Source organism: Euphorbia lathyris, chromosome 3, assembly GCF_963576675.1.
Source record: "Euphorbia lathyris chromosome 3, ddEupLath1.1, whole genome shotgun sequence".
NCBI classification, from domain to species: Eukaryota; Viridiplantae; Streptophyta; class Magnoliopsida; order Malpighiales; family Euphorbiaceae; genus Euphorbia; species Euphorbia lathyris.
Genome location: NC_088912.1, coordinates 6,232,465 through 6,248,687, shown reverse-complemented (window position 1 = coordinate 6,248,687; position 16,223 = coordinate 6,232,465). Strand labels below are relative to the sequence as shown.

The following is a 16,223-nucleotide window of genomic DNA, read 5'->3' as shown; positions in this document are numbered from 1 at the left end:
TCACTTAACTTATCTATTTGAGTTGACTCGGCCTGTACAAGTAAAACGAACGTCTCGCTATATATGACTTGACATCATCCATAGTCATAAGATTCAGTTCAAGGATGTAGTTGATAAAGGATCGAATTATACTGTAACTAATACGGAAAGGTTAACGACAGAATCACCCTGTCTTCTTATGGCTCTGGGGGAATGATTACAAACTTGCTAATCACATACTCTGTACATCATTCCGTTATGCAAAGATTAAATATAATTCTTTGAAAATTAATTTAATAAAGTTGCATACGGCCAGTAGTAATAAGAACCTAATGGGTCACACATAAGACTTGAAACCTAAAAGAGAGATAGATGTTAATTAATTGATGGAAGCCCAATTGAGCCCAATAAGGCCCATGGACCAAAGGAGGGGGTCGAAATTCATGTAGTATGTACATGAATAATTAATTTGATTTTTTTTATCAATCCTAATTAGATTAGGATTATGAATTAAATTAATTAAGAGATAAATAAGGTAAGAGTTTTAATTAGATTATAATACTCCTATTATTATCCAATAAGGTTATTATTATTATCCTTAATATGTTAGATATATAATGAGATAATAATTAGGAATTCTATTCCGAATTGAATTCCTATTCAGTAACCTAATTCTATCTAACTAGGGATAAGATACAAGAGATTATAAATACCCCCTCCCTTAGGATTTTCGAAATCCAAGTGTGCAAACCCTAGAGAGATTTTCGAAATCCACCCTAGTGCAAGAGAGAGAATATTCGACCCCTAGTTCGAGGACGAGATTTTTCTACGGCTTCCTTCCGATCAATTGATTTCATCTATTTCTTTTATCCTTGATCTTGTGTTGATTAATTAGAAGCAATCTATTTTGGTTGCTATTCAACGGTTGATTCTAACTTAATCTTCCCATGTTTTATTTCGTGCTTGGGAACTCAGAGAAGAGTTGTGGGCACTTCATTAAAAACGGTAGATTGATCATCAAAAGATAATTCTTCTTATCTCTTTTTATATGAAATAACGATTAACGGATCCTAGAGTTAATGGAAATAGGTTAAAAATTTTATATTTCCGCTGCTATACCTTAGCCTAATTTCCAACAGTGGTATCAGAGTCATCGTTAAATCCGTTATTTCATATATGAAAATTTAGAAGTTTTTCAATACGATTGAATAAATATTTATAGTTAGGATTAATTAACACATTGTTTTGATTAATTAATTCTAAAGCTAAATAAGTTTTAATTAATTGTTAATTAAAATAGATTATGCGTATGTTCCTAATTATTTTGGTTGATCATCATAACAAAATCTATTAGTTTTATAGTTAGATTGATAAAATCAGTTTTATTAATTCTAAAGATAAAACGGAAATCTATAGTAGTTTTTTCTATTTTCTAAAAATCGTTTTAAAACCGTTTTAGAACTAATATATATATATATATATATATATTTAAAATTATTATATAAAAAAAATTGTGACAGCAGCTCGAGTCGCGGCTCACGGCGCGACTGGCGACTGTCGCGCGACTGCTGCCTCGCGGATGTAGCCGCCGCTGCCGCAAGGCAGCGGCGGTTCAGCCGTCCTAGGGCTGCTGCCAATCGGCAGCAGCCCACCCTCGGGCCCGGCCCGAGAACCACTTGAATTTTAAATTTTTTAAAATCGGTTTTTATATATATTTGAATATATATGTTTTAGAAATTGATAGTTTTCTGTTTTGATTATCGAATGAAAAATTTGTTTAAAAGTTTGTTTTACCAATTTGTAAATCAAAATGTTAAATGAATTGAAATCAAAATAATTGGGACGTGCATAATTGACGTTTTGTATAGTTATATTAATCTAAGGATTAATATAAATATACGAAACTATTAGAAGTAAAATTGGATGAAAGTTAATTTAATAAGTTAATGTGATTAACCTAAATATTACATAAAATAGTTATGTAATCAACTAATTAAATTTATTTAATCGAGTCTATGCATGTTTGGAGTTATGGACATATTTGAACTCTCTTTTAGTCTTTTGGTATTTTTGAAATAGGGCATGTGAGTCCTGCCTTTCTACTATCTATTGTAATTTCTCCTCTCATCTAATTCCCTTCAATTCAATTGAAGTTTTCTTTAGTAGTATAGAAATTAATATGTAATTTCAAGGCGCCATGGAGAAGACGGAGGACCTAAAGAGAAATATGTAATAGTTAGTATTTCCTTAGGTTTGCCCTTTTATTCCGTCTCTGGCTCGACGGAATAATTTAGATGATATGTCCATAACGCCAATGTATGTGTCTGATGTATGCTAAAGAAAATCAAGACTAAGTTAGATTATGAGACCTAAAATAAAATCCCTCATTAAAAAGTTAAGTAAATAAACAAGTTATTAAAATCGGTTGCCCCTCCCTAATATTATAATTCAGCCGGCAGTACTGGGGGCCTTTCGGTTGTTGAGCAAACTCAAGCTCGGGGTCTTACGGTAACACCTGAATTATCGAAAATTACTTTTCATGAATATGGGGTAATACTTAAATTAGATTATGATAATTGGATGAGCAAACTCATGTTGTCATAAACTAATGGGCAATATGGTTGGGATTAATGTGAATAGCATATTAGTTACTAATGTGGTTAGTAACCCAATAACCTAGGAATCACATTAAAGATGTGATTGATTACATGAATCTACCTAACGAATGAGACTAGCTTGTTGAGCAAACTCAAGGCGAAATCTCAGGAGTTAGGATCCTAGCTCACTAAAGGATTTGTGAAATTCTTCGAATTAATATGGAGGGCTATTAATTTGGTAAAATAGTGGGAGCAATCTAAAATAAACTAAAAGGCCTATAATTTTAGATTGATATACTTTAAGCAAATGAATGACATACGTTTACTCTTTCTCACTCTCAGGTTTAATTAAACACACTCTTAAAATCATGACTAAAACCAATCTCCAAAACATTCTTACCGATAACAATTGAATGGTTCAAACTTCAACGACTGGTTTCGTAACCTCAAAATCGTTTTGAAGTTCGTTAAAATAGGGTATGTACTTGATACATCGATACCCCCTCTCCCTGCTGATGATGCTCCCATTGAGGAAATTGATGCTTACCAGAAGCACAAGGCTGATGATGATCATACCAGATGCATCATACTTGCATCGATGACACCGAAATTACAAAGGCAACATGAGGAAATGGATGCATATTCCATCATCATGCACCTAAAGGAATTGTTTGGGAAACAGACCAGGTGCGAACGCTACGAGATATCCAAGTTGCTATATCGTTGCAGGATGCAAGAGGGCACATCTGTCATGACACATTGTGTCAAGATGATTGGCTACATTACCAAACTTTCTAGTATTGGATTTGCGATGGATAACGAATTAAGCATATACTTACTTTTTCAATCCCTCCCAGAGAGTTATTCACAGTTCATTATGAACTATGAGATGAATGACTTGCAAACCTCTCTTAAAGAGCTTGCAAATATGCTCAAGTCAGTTGAGCCCAATATGAAGAAAGACAAAGCCATACCGACTCTTGTCATAGAGGGATCAAAGAAGAGGAAAGGGAATTCTCCCAATCCTAAACATCCCAAGAAAGGTAAGAAAGTCGTGCCCAACAAAACTAAGGGAAAGGAAGTGAAGAAGCCCAAAGGAGAGTGTCACTTCTGTGGTAAAGACGAGCATTGGAAGAGGAACTGCAAGGAGTACCTAGCCTCCGTCAAGAAGGGAAATGGCGGTGCTTCAACATCTGGTATGTTTTATATTGAAATAAATACAGTTTCACAGTCTGAATCTTGGGTACTTGATACCAGATGCGGATCTCATATTTGTACAAATATGCAGGAGCTAAAACAGACTAAGGAACTAAAGAAAGAAAGCATAAACTTGCGAGTAGGAAATGGAGCAAGAGTTGTCGCCCTCGCAATTGGAGATTATGTTTTGAATTTGCACTCTGGGCTTGTAATAGAATTAAGGAATTGTTTATAAGTTCCTCAAATGTCTCGCAACATTATTTCTATTAGCCGTCTTGTTGACGACGGTTTTCATATTTCAGTAAAAGACAAACATTGCGATTTTTATAAAGGTTCGATCTTTTATTTTTCAGGAATATCACAAAATGGGATTTATGTGTTAGATGACAAAATTTCTGTTTTCGCAATTGATACCAAAAGACATAAGCTAGATAATTCAACTTACTTGTGGCATTGTCGTTTAGGCCATATAAACAAGAGACGCATGCTAAAGCTACATTCGGATGGGCTTATAGATCCAATCGATCCCGAATCATTGGAAACATGCGAATCATGTTTAAAAGGTAAAATGACAAAGACACCCTTTAGCAATAAAGGTGTGCGTGTATCAGACACTCTAGGACTTATTCATTCAGATGTATGCGGTCTGATGTCAGTCTAAGCAAGAGGAGGATTTAGATTCTTCATAAGCTTCATAGATGACCATACCCGATATGGTTACATCTACTTGATGAAGCACAAATCAGAAGCTTTTGAGAAATTCAAATGCTTCAAGAATGAAGTAGAAAATCAATTAGGAAAGAAAATAAAGACGCTTCGATCTGATCGAGGTGGCGAATATCTTTCAGATGATTTTCTGAATTATCTAACTGAATGTGGGATATGCTCACAATGGACACATCCCTATACACCACAACACAATGGTGTATCCGAGAGGAGAAACCGTACCCTACTAGATATGGTACGATCCATGATGAGCATGGCCTTACTTCCAAAGACGTTTTGGGGCTACGCCTTAGAAACTGCCCTCTTCACCCTAAATCGAGTACCAACTAAATCCGCTACTTCCACACCATATGAATTGTTCGTTGGTAGGAAACCCGTGTTTTCATTTATGAGAGTATGGGGTTGTTCAACATTTGTCAAACGTATTGCGTCCGACAAACTAGATTCGAAATCTGATAAATCTTTCTTCATTGGATACCTAATGAAACTAAGGGATATTACTTCTATCATCTAGATGATCAGAAAGTAATAGTATCCAGGCACGCAACCTTCTTAGAGAAAGAGTTTCTCGAAGAAACACAAAAGGGAAGCATGATTGAACTTGACAAAGTTCAAGAAGAAGAAACACCAACTGAAACAACAGAGGCGGTTGAGGTACCCGAAGTAGTCCCATTAGATGAGACTCTAGAGCCATCTATTCGTAGATTACAAAGAGTTCGTGAACTCCCAGTTAGATATGGTTTTCTAGTGGGAGATGATAATGAGGTTCCCGTGTTAGACGACGAACCCGAAAACTACGAAGAGGCTCTTACTAGTCCAGATTCTAAAGCATGGCTTGAGGCCATGGATTCTGAAATGAATTCCATGTATACTAACCAAGTGTGGACTTTGGTTGATCCACCCGAAGGGATAATACCCATTGGGTGCAGGTGGATCTTCAAAAAGAAGACTGACATGGATGGTAAGGTTAGCACCTACAAAGCTAGATTAGTAGCGAAAGGATATCGTCAGAAACAAGGAATTGATTATTACGAAACTTTCTCTCCTGTGGCTATGTCCAAATCAATCAGAATCATGCTTGCAATTGCCGCTCACTACGATTATGAGATTTGACAAATGGATGTGAAAACAGCTTTCCTAAACGGAAACCTGCTTGAGGATGTATATATGATGCAACCTGAAGGTTTCATATCAAAGGATGCAAACAAAGTTTGCAAACTTCAGAGATCCATTTATGGACTCAAGCAAGCATCGAGAAGCTGGAATAAGCGTTTTGACGAAACCATAAAACAATTTGGTATCGAACAAAATTGCGAAGAAGCTTGCATTTACAAGAAAGCAAGTGGGAGCTCTATAGGTTTTCTCATACTATATGTGGACGATATATTATTAATGGAAAATGACATTGCTCTACTACAGTCGGTAAAAGTATGGTTATCTGGTAACTTCTCAATGAAAGACCTTGGTGCAGCAGCTTATATACTTGGTATAAAGATCTACAGAGATATATCGAGAAGACTGCTTGGTCTTTCACATGCTACATACATTGAAAAGGTGCTAAATCGGGTTAGCATGCTTGAATCGAAACGAGGTAACTTACCCATGCTACATGGAGTAAAGTTAAACAATCATCAATGTCCTAAAACCGATGATGACAAAAGACGCATGGCTGTAGTCCCATACGCCAGCGCAATCGGTTCGATTATGTATGCTATGCTATGCATTAGACCTGACGTAGCATTCGTGTTATCTGTAACGAGTCATTACCAAGGAAATCCGGGAGATGAGCATTGGATTGCCGTCAAGAACATTCTTAAGTACTTGAGAAGAACTAAAGATATGTTCCTAGTGTACGGAGAAGGTGATCTAAAAATAGAAGGATTTTCAGATGCAAGTCATCTCACAGATGAGAATGATTTTAAATCCCAATCAAGATACCTGTTTATCTTGAATGGGGGCGCGGTCAGTTGGAAGAGTTCCAAGCAGGGAAGCGTAGCTTTCTCTGCGATCGAGTCAGAGTATATCGCAGCTGCGGAAGCAGCAAATGAAGCGGTTTGGATAAGAAAGTTCATTACAGAACTTGGTGTGGTGCCTGGCATTATAAATCTCATCACACTGTATTGTGATAACAATGGAGCCATTGCGCAAGCAAAGGAACCACGGTCTCATAATGCGTCCAAGCATTACCTTAAGCGATACCACATCATAAGAGAGATTGTGGCTAGAGGAGATGTGAGAATAGAAAGAGTACCTACAGAGGACAACGTTGCAGATCCATTGACAAAGCCCTTAACCCAGAGAGTACATGATCGTCATCTAACTTCTACTCGGATAAGTTTTAGAAACAATTGGCTTTAGTCCAAGTGGGAGTATGTTGGGGTTTAGTGTCCTATAGACAATTGTTCTAGGATACAAACTTAATATAAATGAATTGTTCTTTATATCATTTGTTTTAATGAGATATATGTTTTATAACTATATAAAGGCAATCCCTTTTAAGCACTAAATAAAGTCTAATAAAAGGAAATCCGTAAGTTTGTTTAAAGTGATTATAAAGTGTCCATACAAGCATGAAGTGAGACAAAACTTTATAATAAACTAATAAACTTAAAACCACCCCAAGTCAAGTGATATGTTTAGGATTGATATATCACTGTTGAGACTTGCATGTAACAATGTCTTCTGTCCGATAGAAAGCTGATCTCACAAGCTTTATATATACAGATATCTGGACAGTTACATGGATCCGATGAAAAGTAGTTCATTAGGATTGGGGATCCGATTTGAGATAACAGGATGGGTAGATTCATCCCTGTCACATGTTCATCTCATTGATATTAATAAGTATAACTAATCCTCAGACTCAAAGGAATATTAATTGGTATTTTGGATTACGGAATGTGACGCTTTGACTCTGGTGTAACACGATCCTTAACAGAGATGACTCTGGGGTGTGAACAGTAGACGTTGGGTATCACAGGAAGTAATTGCGTGATCGTTATATATTGGATTGAGCATTTATCACTCCCGATAAATGGGAGATACATCCAAGGATCGCTTGTGGAAGACTCGACTCTAAATCCTTGCAAGGTGATAGCTTATGACTTGAAATACAGATTTCACTTAACCTATCTATTTGAGTTGACTCGGCCAGTACAAGTAAAACGAACGTCTCACTATATGTGACTTGACATCATCCATAGTCATAAGATTCAGTTCAAGGATGTAGTTGATAAAGGACCGAATTATACTGTAACTAATACGGAAAGGTTAACGACAGAATCAACATGTCTTCTTATGGCTCTGGGGGAATGATTACGGACTTGCTAATCACATACTCTGTACATCATTCCGTTATGCAAAGATTAAATATAATTCCTTGAAAATTAATTTAATAAAGTTGCATACGGCCAGTAGTAATAGGAACCTAATGGGTCACACATAAGACTTGGAACCTAAAAGAGAGATAGATGTTAATTAATTGATGGAAGCCCAATTGAGCCCAATAAGGCCCATGGACCAAAGGGGGGGGGTCGAAATTCATGTAGTATGTACATGAATAATTAATTTGATTTTTTATCAATCCTAATTAGATTAGGATTATGAATTAAATTAATTAAGAGATAAATAAGTTAGGAGTTTTAATTAGATTATAATACTCCTATTATTATCCAGTAAGGTTATTATTATTATCCTTAATATGTTAGATATATAATGAGATAATAATTAGGAATTCTATTCCGAATTGAATTCCTATTTAGTAACCTAATTCTATCTAACTAGGGATTAGATACAAGAGATTATAAATACCCCCTCCTTTAGGATTTTCGAAATCCAAGTGTGCAAACCCTAGAGAGATTTTCGAAATCCACCCTAGTGCAAGAGAGAGAATATTCGACCCCTAGTTCGAGGACGAGATTTTTCTATGGTTTGCTTCCGATCAATTGATTTCATCTATTTCTTTTATCCTTGATCTTGTGTTGATTAATCAAAGGCAATCTATTTTGGTTGCTATTCAACGGTTGATTCTAACTTAATCTTTCCGTGTTTTATTTCGTGCTTGGGAACTCGGAGAAGAGTTGTGGGCACTTTATTAACAACGGTAGATTGATCATCAAAAGGTAATTCTTCTTATCCGTCTTTATATGAAATAACGATTAACGGATCCTAGGGTTAATGGAAATAGGTTAAAAAAGTTATATTTTCGCTGCTATACGTTAGCCTAATTTCCAACAGTTGTGAAGCATTAGCTCGTGAGGGGGAGGTTTGTATTAGTGTCACTAGTAAGGAATGGAGTTGACCCTCGTTGGGACGATGAACATGAGGTTCCCATCACTCGAATCCATGAGATAGACCCATTGGTTGTTACTTTGGACCTTGACAAGTCGTTCATGATCGCGAGTGGTTTTAGTGAGCTTAACGAGAGCACGAGAATCCTTGGGCTCACGGAACGGGTAAAACGTGCTAGGGACTGCTCGTATTCGATGTTAGATTTGGGGTCTAAATCTTTTCAATAAATGTTGAATGATGCGGACACCTCCAACATGAGACCCGTAGTGGGAGATACCAAGGGCGATGTGTTACCGCAGGAGAGAGACAAGGAGAAGTTCACATATCCAAATGGAAGAATTGAGGTGACATGTCGTACCACCAAGGGAGCTAAAACCAGGATGGGGAAGAATCAGTGTGACAGGTCGAGTCACATACCACACGACATGCCACTGATGGAGCTGAGAAGGGGAAAGGCCATCAACAGAATGGCATGCCAAGTCATACTTTGTAGGGGATACCACCCGATGTGCCACGCAACTAGACGTGCAAATAAAGCACGAAGAACTTCAAGAATCCATCGAAGGAGTCGCACACTATGCGAGTCATATGACACGACATGTGGAGTCATTTATGTTGCCTTCTCCACCAAGTTGATGCCATGAGAGACAATGGCTGCCACCTCATATTTACTCTCTTTCCATTCTACTATTTACATTTTGCCATTCATCCTATTTACCTCCCTATCATTCTAGATACTTATTCCTATCATACCCCTAGGCTTTATTACTTGCTTGTAGCCCTAGTGAGACATTTTAGTACTTTTACTTGAATTAGAAAATGGATTATCCATTTTGGAGTTATTCATCTTTCAAGTTTAGTTTCAGAAGTTTGAAATTTTTGTTGGTTTAAGATGAATAACTGAAGCACACAAATATGATCGTCCATTTTGTGGCTTCGGCAGCGGTAGAGGCACATGGCTAGCGGTGGAGGCACATGGCCAGTAGTAGAGAAGAGTTGCACAACCATCATGACTTGAAATTTAATTGACTTGATGTAAATCAATGGCAAAGCTTGGTGATACTAATTAGCCCACTCCACTTATCATTCCTTTTCACTTTAATGTAACAATTCTTTAAGTAATGCCCTGGACCAATGTATTTTTTAAGAAAGATAAATTTTATTCATATGAAAATTCTTAAATCTTGACATAATTAATTAAAAAATTATAATCCAAAGGTACATTAGAGAAGGTCGAATCTACATCTTCAATATCGTGATACAACACTAGACAATGCTTTAAACTATTTTTAGCATAACGACCATAAACACAATCCACCAACAATCGACTTTAGAGTCTTTTTCTCCAGCAACGACTTCATGATATTTTAATGAGTCAGATCTATGTGATGATAAGGAGAGAAAAAAGAAAAAACTACATAAAAAGAAGAAAATGTTAAATCTACTGTATTAAATCAATCAAATAATTTATTCAATAAAAAAAGCAAAAAAATAGCTTATCATTCGACTAAAAGCAGGAAGAAAATTTCAAAATCCGAATGAAGAAAACGAGAGTTCCTTGACTGCAATAAATATATGGGTTTGGAATAATATTATCCGGATCAATGATTTGAATGTCATAACCCTCGCTTTCACATTTTAAAGCTGTCCTTGCTGGCATATATTTCTAAATATTTTTATTTAAGTTTATCTCAAGATTTGAGTTCTTAATATTTAGATTTTGAAAATATAAATGATAAAAGGGCTTAATTTTTAAAACAATAAAAATTCAAAGACTTATTTTTAGAGAAAAAATTTAAAAACTTAATTATAGATTTACCCAAAATAATTGCAAACATTTCTATAATCAATCTGCGCATTTGTTCATAATTTAATATTGCTTCTCTTTCCTACAAATAGAGAGCTGGCCATGTTGATTGGATTTAATTATGAACAAAAAATTGGAAACTGTAATAAGGGATAAACTTAATCCTTTTCTAATAAACATAATTATCCTTTTAACAAGGGATAAACTTACATGCAATTTTTTTATCCTTATTACAATAAAAAATGGAAATAGATTAATTCCAACTGTTGCTTGCACATCATTGTTCATATTATAATGTATGATTGAATTATGATCAAGTGGCAGCTATAATATTTGTGTTCCCATTTCTAATTCCACAGCTATATTTTAAAGTTGAAGTTATAGTCTGAAAGCAAAAGAATTATAATTTTATTATAAGGGAATATAATTATTGTAATCTAGCTGTTTCAGAATGTGATTTTGGTCGCACTACATGAAATATGGGCTTTACCAGCCATTGTTTCAGAGTTTTTTTTTTTTTTTTTTTGTTACTTGTGCAGCAGAGACTTTTTATAATTTAAACGTCAAACTTAACATATCACAGAAACATAATGAAAAGCTGGTGGGATGAAAGTTATTAAAGCAACAATGTTGCAGTTCAGAATAAAAAACAACAGTAAATAAAATCAGCTTTGAAAAAAAAAAAATTAAAACCCAATCACAAATAAAACTTATTTATTTGTCTTTTGAAAAAACCCAGAAAACATAAATCAGTATTAAAAATGTTAGATGTGATTAACCAAAAAACAGTAGGAATACAGAAAAATATATGAAAAGTAGATAAAAATCAAAACAATAGAGTTAGCCAAATCTGAAGTATATATTAGCAGCCTCCTTAAAGATAGATTTTGTGGATCCTCTCTCAGGATACAACAGATTAGACAAACCAACTCTTACAGTGTGCAGATTTGTTATCACTGGAGCAGTAATACATGAACAATATGAACAAAAAGAGAGCAGATAAATTTTAGAGAATCTATTTTTCAATAACCTCTGGATCTGAGAGTTTCCTTGTGTATATATACAACTGGAATAGATATGTCTGTTCTCGAATAAACACCACTGTTAGTGAACGAACACGACCAGTGTTTACAAACTAACAGGACTATGCTTAAAGCTTCTCACAGCTGCTCTTTTCACACCTCCGGATATCTGGTGCCAAATCGTGGCCAGTTTCCTTATTTCTTTGATAATTTAAAGGAACACAACTGTTTATGAACCAAACCCACTATTGGAATTTTATTAATTTCATTTATATATAAAAAATTCCAACAGTTATTACAAGCTCTTTTGTTCACTTTTTTATTATCTACAAGTGGAGAAATTTTACATTACTCCAAAAGTATTACTGCCCACCAATCAAAATCGTTTTAAATACTATTATATGAATATTATTGGTAGAAAGAGAAAATATATATATCATGGATTGATCGATTGATTGGGGCTATATACTTAATCTGAGTTTCTAGTGTGACACTTGGTTAAATCCTACAGTTGCTTCACGTCTATGAATTGATAGTATTCTCTCCTTGTTCTTTGGTCACATTTAGCCCATTAATCACTGCATTTTTTTTTGATAAATAAACACTTGTATTAACGAGCTAAAGAACTACAATCAGTTTGAATACAAGAAAAAACACATAAAGGAAAATCTTCAATGAGAATTTCCATTTCATCAATAGAACTTGCCCATGCTGCTAAAGAATGCGCCACTATATTAGCTTTTCTTCTCTCATATACAAATTCAATGGATATGAAAGATCAGACAACCTCATAAATATCATTAATAATAATGCCCAGCCAATTTGTCAGTAGTTGGCCCCCACTAAGCAGTGAAATTGCAGATGCCGAGTCAGATGCTACCAAGATTGAATTAAATCGACAATCATGAACAACTTGTAATGAATACTAATCACTGCATTTTTCAAGATAAAACTTGGATATCCAAATTCCCACTTGGAACCACCCTATCATTTAAGCAACCTAAATTATATATACGCCAATAATTAAAACTAAATATAAGATTTAAGAATATTTGTTATTTGTTATTATAATTTGAAAAAGCACATGCTATAATTCGGCTATATGATCAATGTAAGGGGGAATAATGGTATATTTTTATAATCAATATACCCACTTGGACAAGAGTTGAATTCGTATAACACTACGAGAAAACAGCTAGTTAGCGACCGTTTTTAGCGACCATTTATAATTCAGTCGCTAATCAGCGACCGATGCAGTCGCTAATGTTTTACCCAGTCGCAAAATTTGGGAGAAATATTTGTGCCCGTGTTTTGCAATAAAAAGAAAAAGAAAAAAGAAATTTAAAATAAAAAAGAAAAAAAAAATATAAAATGAATATGAGAAAAACCTAATTACCTCGATCTAAAGCCCCGTCTCCTTTCTTCTCTGCTCTCGACCTCGACCTAGCCCCCTCTCCTCTCTTCTCTGCTTTCCGATCACGACCTAAGCCCCCTCTCATCTCTTCCATGGTTTTCGATCTTGAAGCCCTATCTCATCTCTTCTTCCCCGGCCTAATTCCTCTGCTTTCCGATCTCGATCTAAGCCCCCTCTGCTCTCTTCCAGGCTTAGTAAAAGTGAGGATGATGATAAAATTAAGCGCGTAGTGAAATCGCAAGGAGTGGTCAAGGAGAAGAGTAGTCGGCCTTCACTATCTAGACTTTTCAGGATATGACAATTTTGGGTAAGCCCGACGTTAGATCCTCTTCTCAGGTAAGAAGATTTCAGCTCCTAATCTTATTTGTCCTCTGTGATTCTGTTCTGTGCTTCTATTTCGGCGTTTATTTCCTCGTATTCAACAAAATTTAAAGTTATTTGTGGCTGTATGATGTGCTCACGAAGAATCTATTAGTATAATAGTTGCGGATTTGATGTATAGGTACGAAGCCTGCCCTAAATTTGGAGAAATTCGAACGATTAATTCAAGAAATTTTAGGGTAAAACAAATTTAGCACAACAGGAAATATATTGTACTGATGAACTGATTGTTCTGTATCAGTGTGAACTGATTGGCTTCTAATTTCAGTTTATTATTAGCTCTGGAACATGAATAGTTGAATTTTGAGTTTCTAGGCAAATTAATCCAGGAAATGAGATTAGTTTTTGTTTGACATTCTTTCTTTTGTATAAATTCTGTATATTCAGTCTAAGTTTGAACTGGACTGACGAGTTTGCAAGGATGGCAGGCCTGACCTCTAGAATCGGAGAAAAAATGTCAGCGATCAGGGACAGTGAAGAATCCTCCAATGAACCAACAAGTTCAGGGTCCAGAAGCTGCGATTCGCCTCCCATAGACAGTCTAGCGGCAAGCTTAAGACTATTTGGGGATTCATTGGTGAGAATGGAGCACGCAGAGATAGAGATGATGAGAGCACGGGAGACTTGTCGGTGCGAGGAAGAGAAGAGAAGGATGGAAATAGAGGCGGAGTTGACTCGGATGATGTTGGCAAAGGAGTTACACTCTATTGTGACTGGGAAGGGGGGCTGAGTAGGAAAAGGAAGCGAAATGAAGGAAATGAAAATGAAAATGAATCAACCATCTCTTGGAGGTAAAATGTTAAGACACTTTTGTTGCTCATAAACTCTTCTTCATTAGCGTTTTCTGTCAATGTGAAATAACAACCCAAAAGCCTTAGTTTGTTGTTGAAAAGTCCATGTGACAACCTTTTACTTTTGTCTTAATCTTAACAAGGACAAACGTCAAATTTTATTGATCCAATCAGTAAACTAAAACATAAATGAAGATTTTAATGTATTAGTGGGAACTTGTACACCTTGTAAGAATACTTCTTCATGGATCTAAGAATTTGTGGTTAAACTTATTATGGTTTGCATGGAACTATAGTATAATGTGGTCTAATTTAGAGACATTGAAATTAAGTTGGCAGTATAGATTCTGATTTGAAATGGTGCATTCTTCTGATTTATTGAATATTCTTATAACCACCATTTATTTTTTGGAATAGATTTTATAGATTTCTAAGGCTTCTTGGATCAATGTTTGATCATTTAATGTTATCAGAACTTTGTTTGCTTCAATGAAGGGAGATTTAATACAAGAAACTGGTCAGTTCTGGAACTTTCTGTTCTTAAATGCGCAGTCTTCTCTTGTCTTCATATGAACTATGCTTACTTGTACTGCTAATTTATTTTTAGCTCCTGTTTTTAATTACTTGGAAAATGCTCTTCAAAAATTTGATGTTGGACCATTCTTGCTTGTTGGCCAGTTCTGTTTGGTAAGTTAGTGTTGTTTGATTCTTCTTCTTGTCTTGACACCAATGTTATATCGAAATGGACACCGAGAAACAATATTTGTAAAGATGTAGGAAACGGAAACGCATTCCAAACTAAATTATTTCATAATGCATGTATTGATTGATTGCTTATTGGCTAACTTGTGGTGATATGACAATTTCTTTCAGGTTGATATAGCGTATTTACCATTCGTTGATAGAGTCCAAATCTACTTCTCAGAAGTTATGAACCATGACATCACAACAGGCAGGCCTAAATTTGCAGCTTGGATTGAGGTGTGTTTATAAATCACCATTTGATATATTGCTATTTGTCTTTGTTTCTTCTTAATACAATTTATTGCTATTTGTCACTTTACATATCCTACTGAAATTCATATTCTCATTGCAGTAGTTGTACTATGTTGTCCATGACGTATATTTAATATGCTTGAATGAATAACACTTGTTCCTCCTAACATGTCATTACATGATATTAGCCTTTAACTTAGATTTGAATATTTTTTTGTAAAGCATTAACCTTAGACTTAAATTTATTTCTACTTCAGGGATGCAGCTCTAAACAGTGAGGTTTGAGACTGAAGTGGTCTAAGTTGAAATGGAATGTTAAATTGAAGAAGAGAGGTGGTGATGAAGTGCTATGTATGCAGTCAATTAGGCTTGGAGTTTTGGATGGCATAAACTACGCGGCTTGAGGTAGACTCAACGTATATAGTTGCTGACAAACTTGCTAATTATGGTCTGCAACAACAGTGGCGCAAGGGTGGGCCTCTTCGCCCGACTTTTGTAACGTTTTGATCAATGATAATATTAATGGTGTTTGTAATTATAGGGTTGTGTAGTTAAGCATTTTTTGCCTGTTCGGGCTGAACTTATTGTATTTGTTATTCTTTGTTTACTTGAATAAATCCGGGGTCGTCGGTTCTGGGGTGCCAATCTAGTTTGGATATCCGTTGTTGGCCCTTCCCCTACTTCCATTCAAAAAAGAATATTAATTATTTCTAAATATATTTCTAGTTTTTATGAATATTGTGATTAATTGATTGTGAAAGGTTAAAATATGTTTATAATTGTAATTACAATTGTAATTATATATAATATAGTACATCATAATAGAAAAAATTCGTCGGAAAATCAACCAGCTTATGTTTCACGTAGCCAATTAGCGACTATTTGTAGTCGCAACATTTGGTTGTAAAATTGCGACTAACCAGCGACTAACCAGCGACTACATAAAATGGGCTATAGACTGCGACCATCATAAAAAAAACAGTCGGCATTTGTCTAGCGACTAGGCACTTACCGACTGAATGT

The 16,223-nt window shown here is 35.3% G+C and overlaps 1 long non-coding RNA gene across 1 annotated transcript; it reads left to right on the top strand.

Annotated features, from left to right (window-relative positions):
* The first annotated feature begins 14,163 nt into the window (after positions 1-14,163).
* LOC136223718 (uncharacterized) lies at positions 14,164-15,936 on the top strand. Its single transcript, XR_010686079.1, has 3 exons — positions 14,164-14,204; positions 15,078-15,185; positions 15,458-15,936. It is a non-coding gene; the product is annotated as an uncharacterized lncRNA (long non-coding RNA).
* Positions 15,937-16,223: the final 287 nt, after the last annotated feature.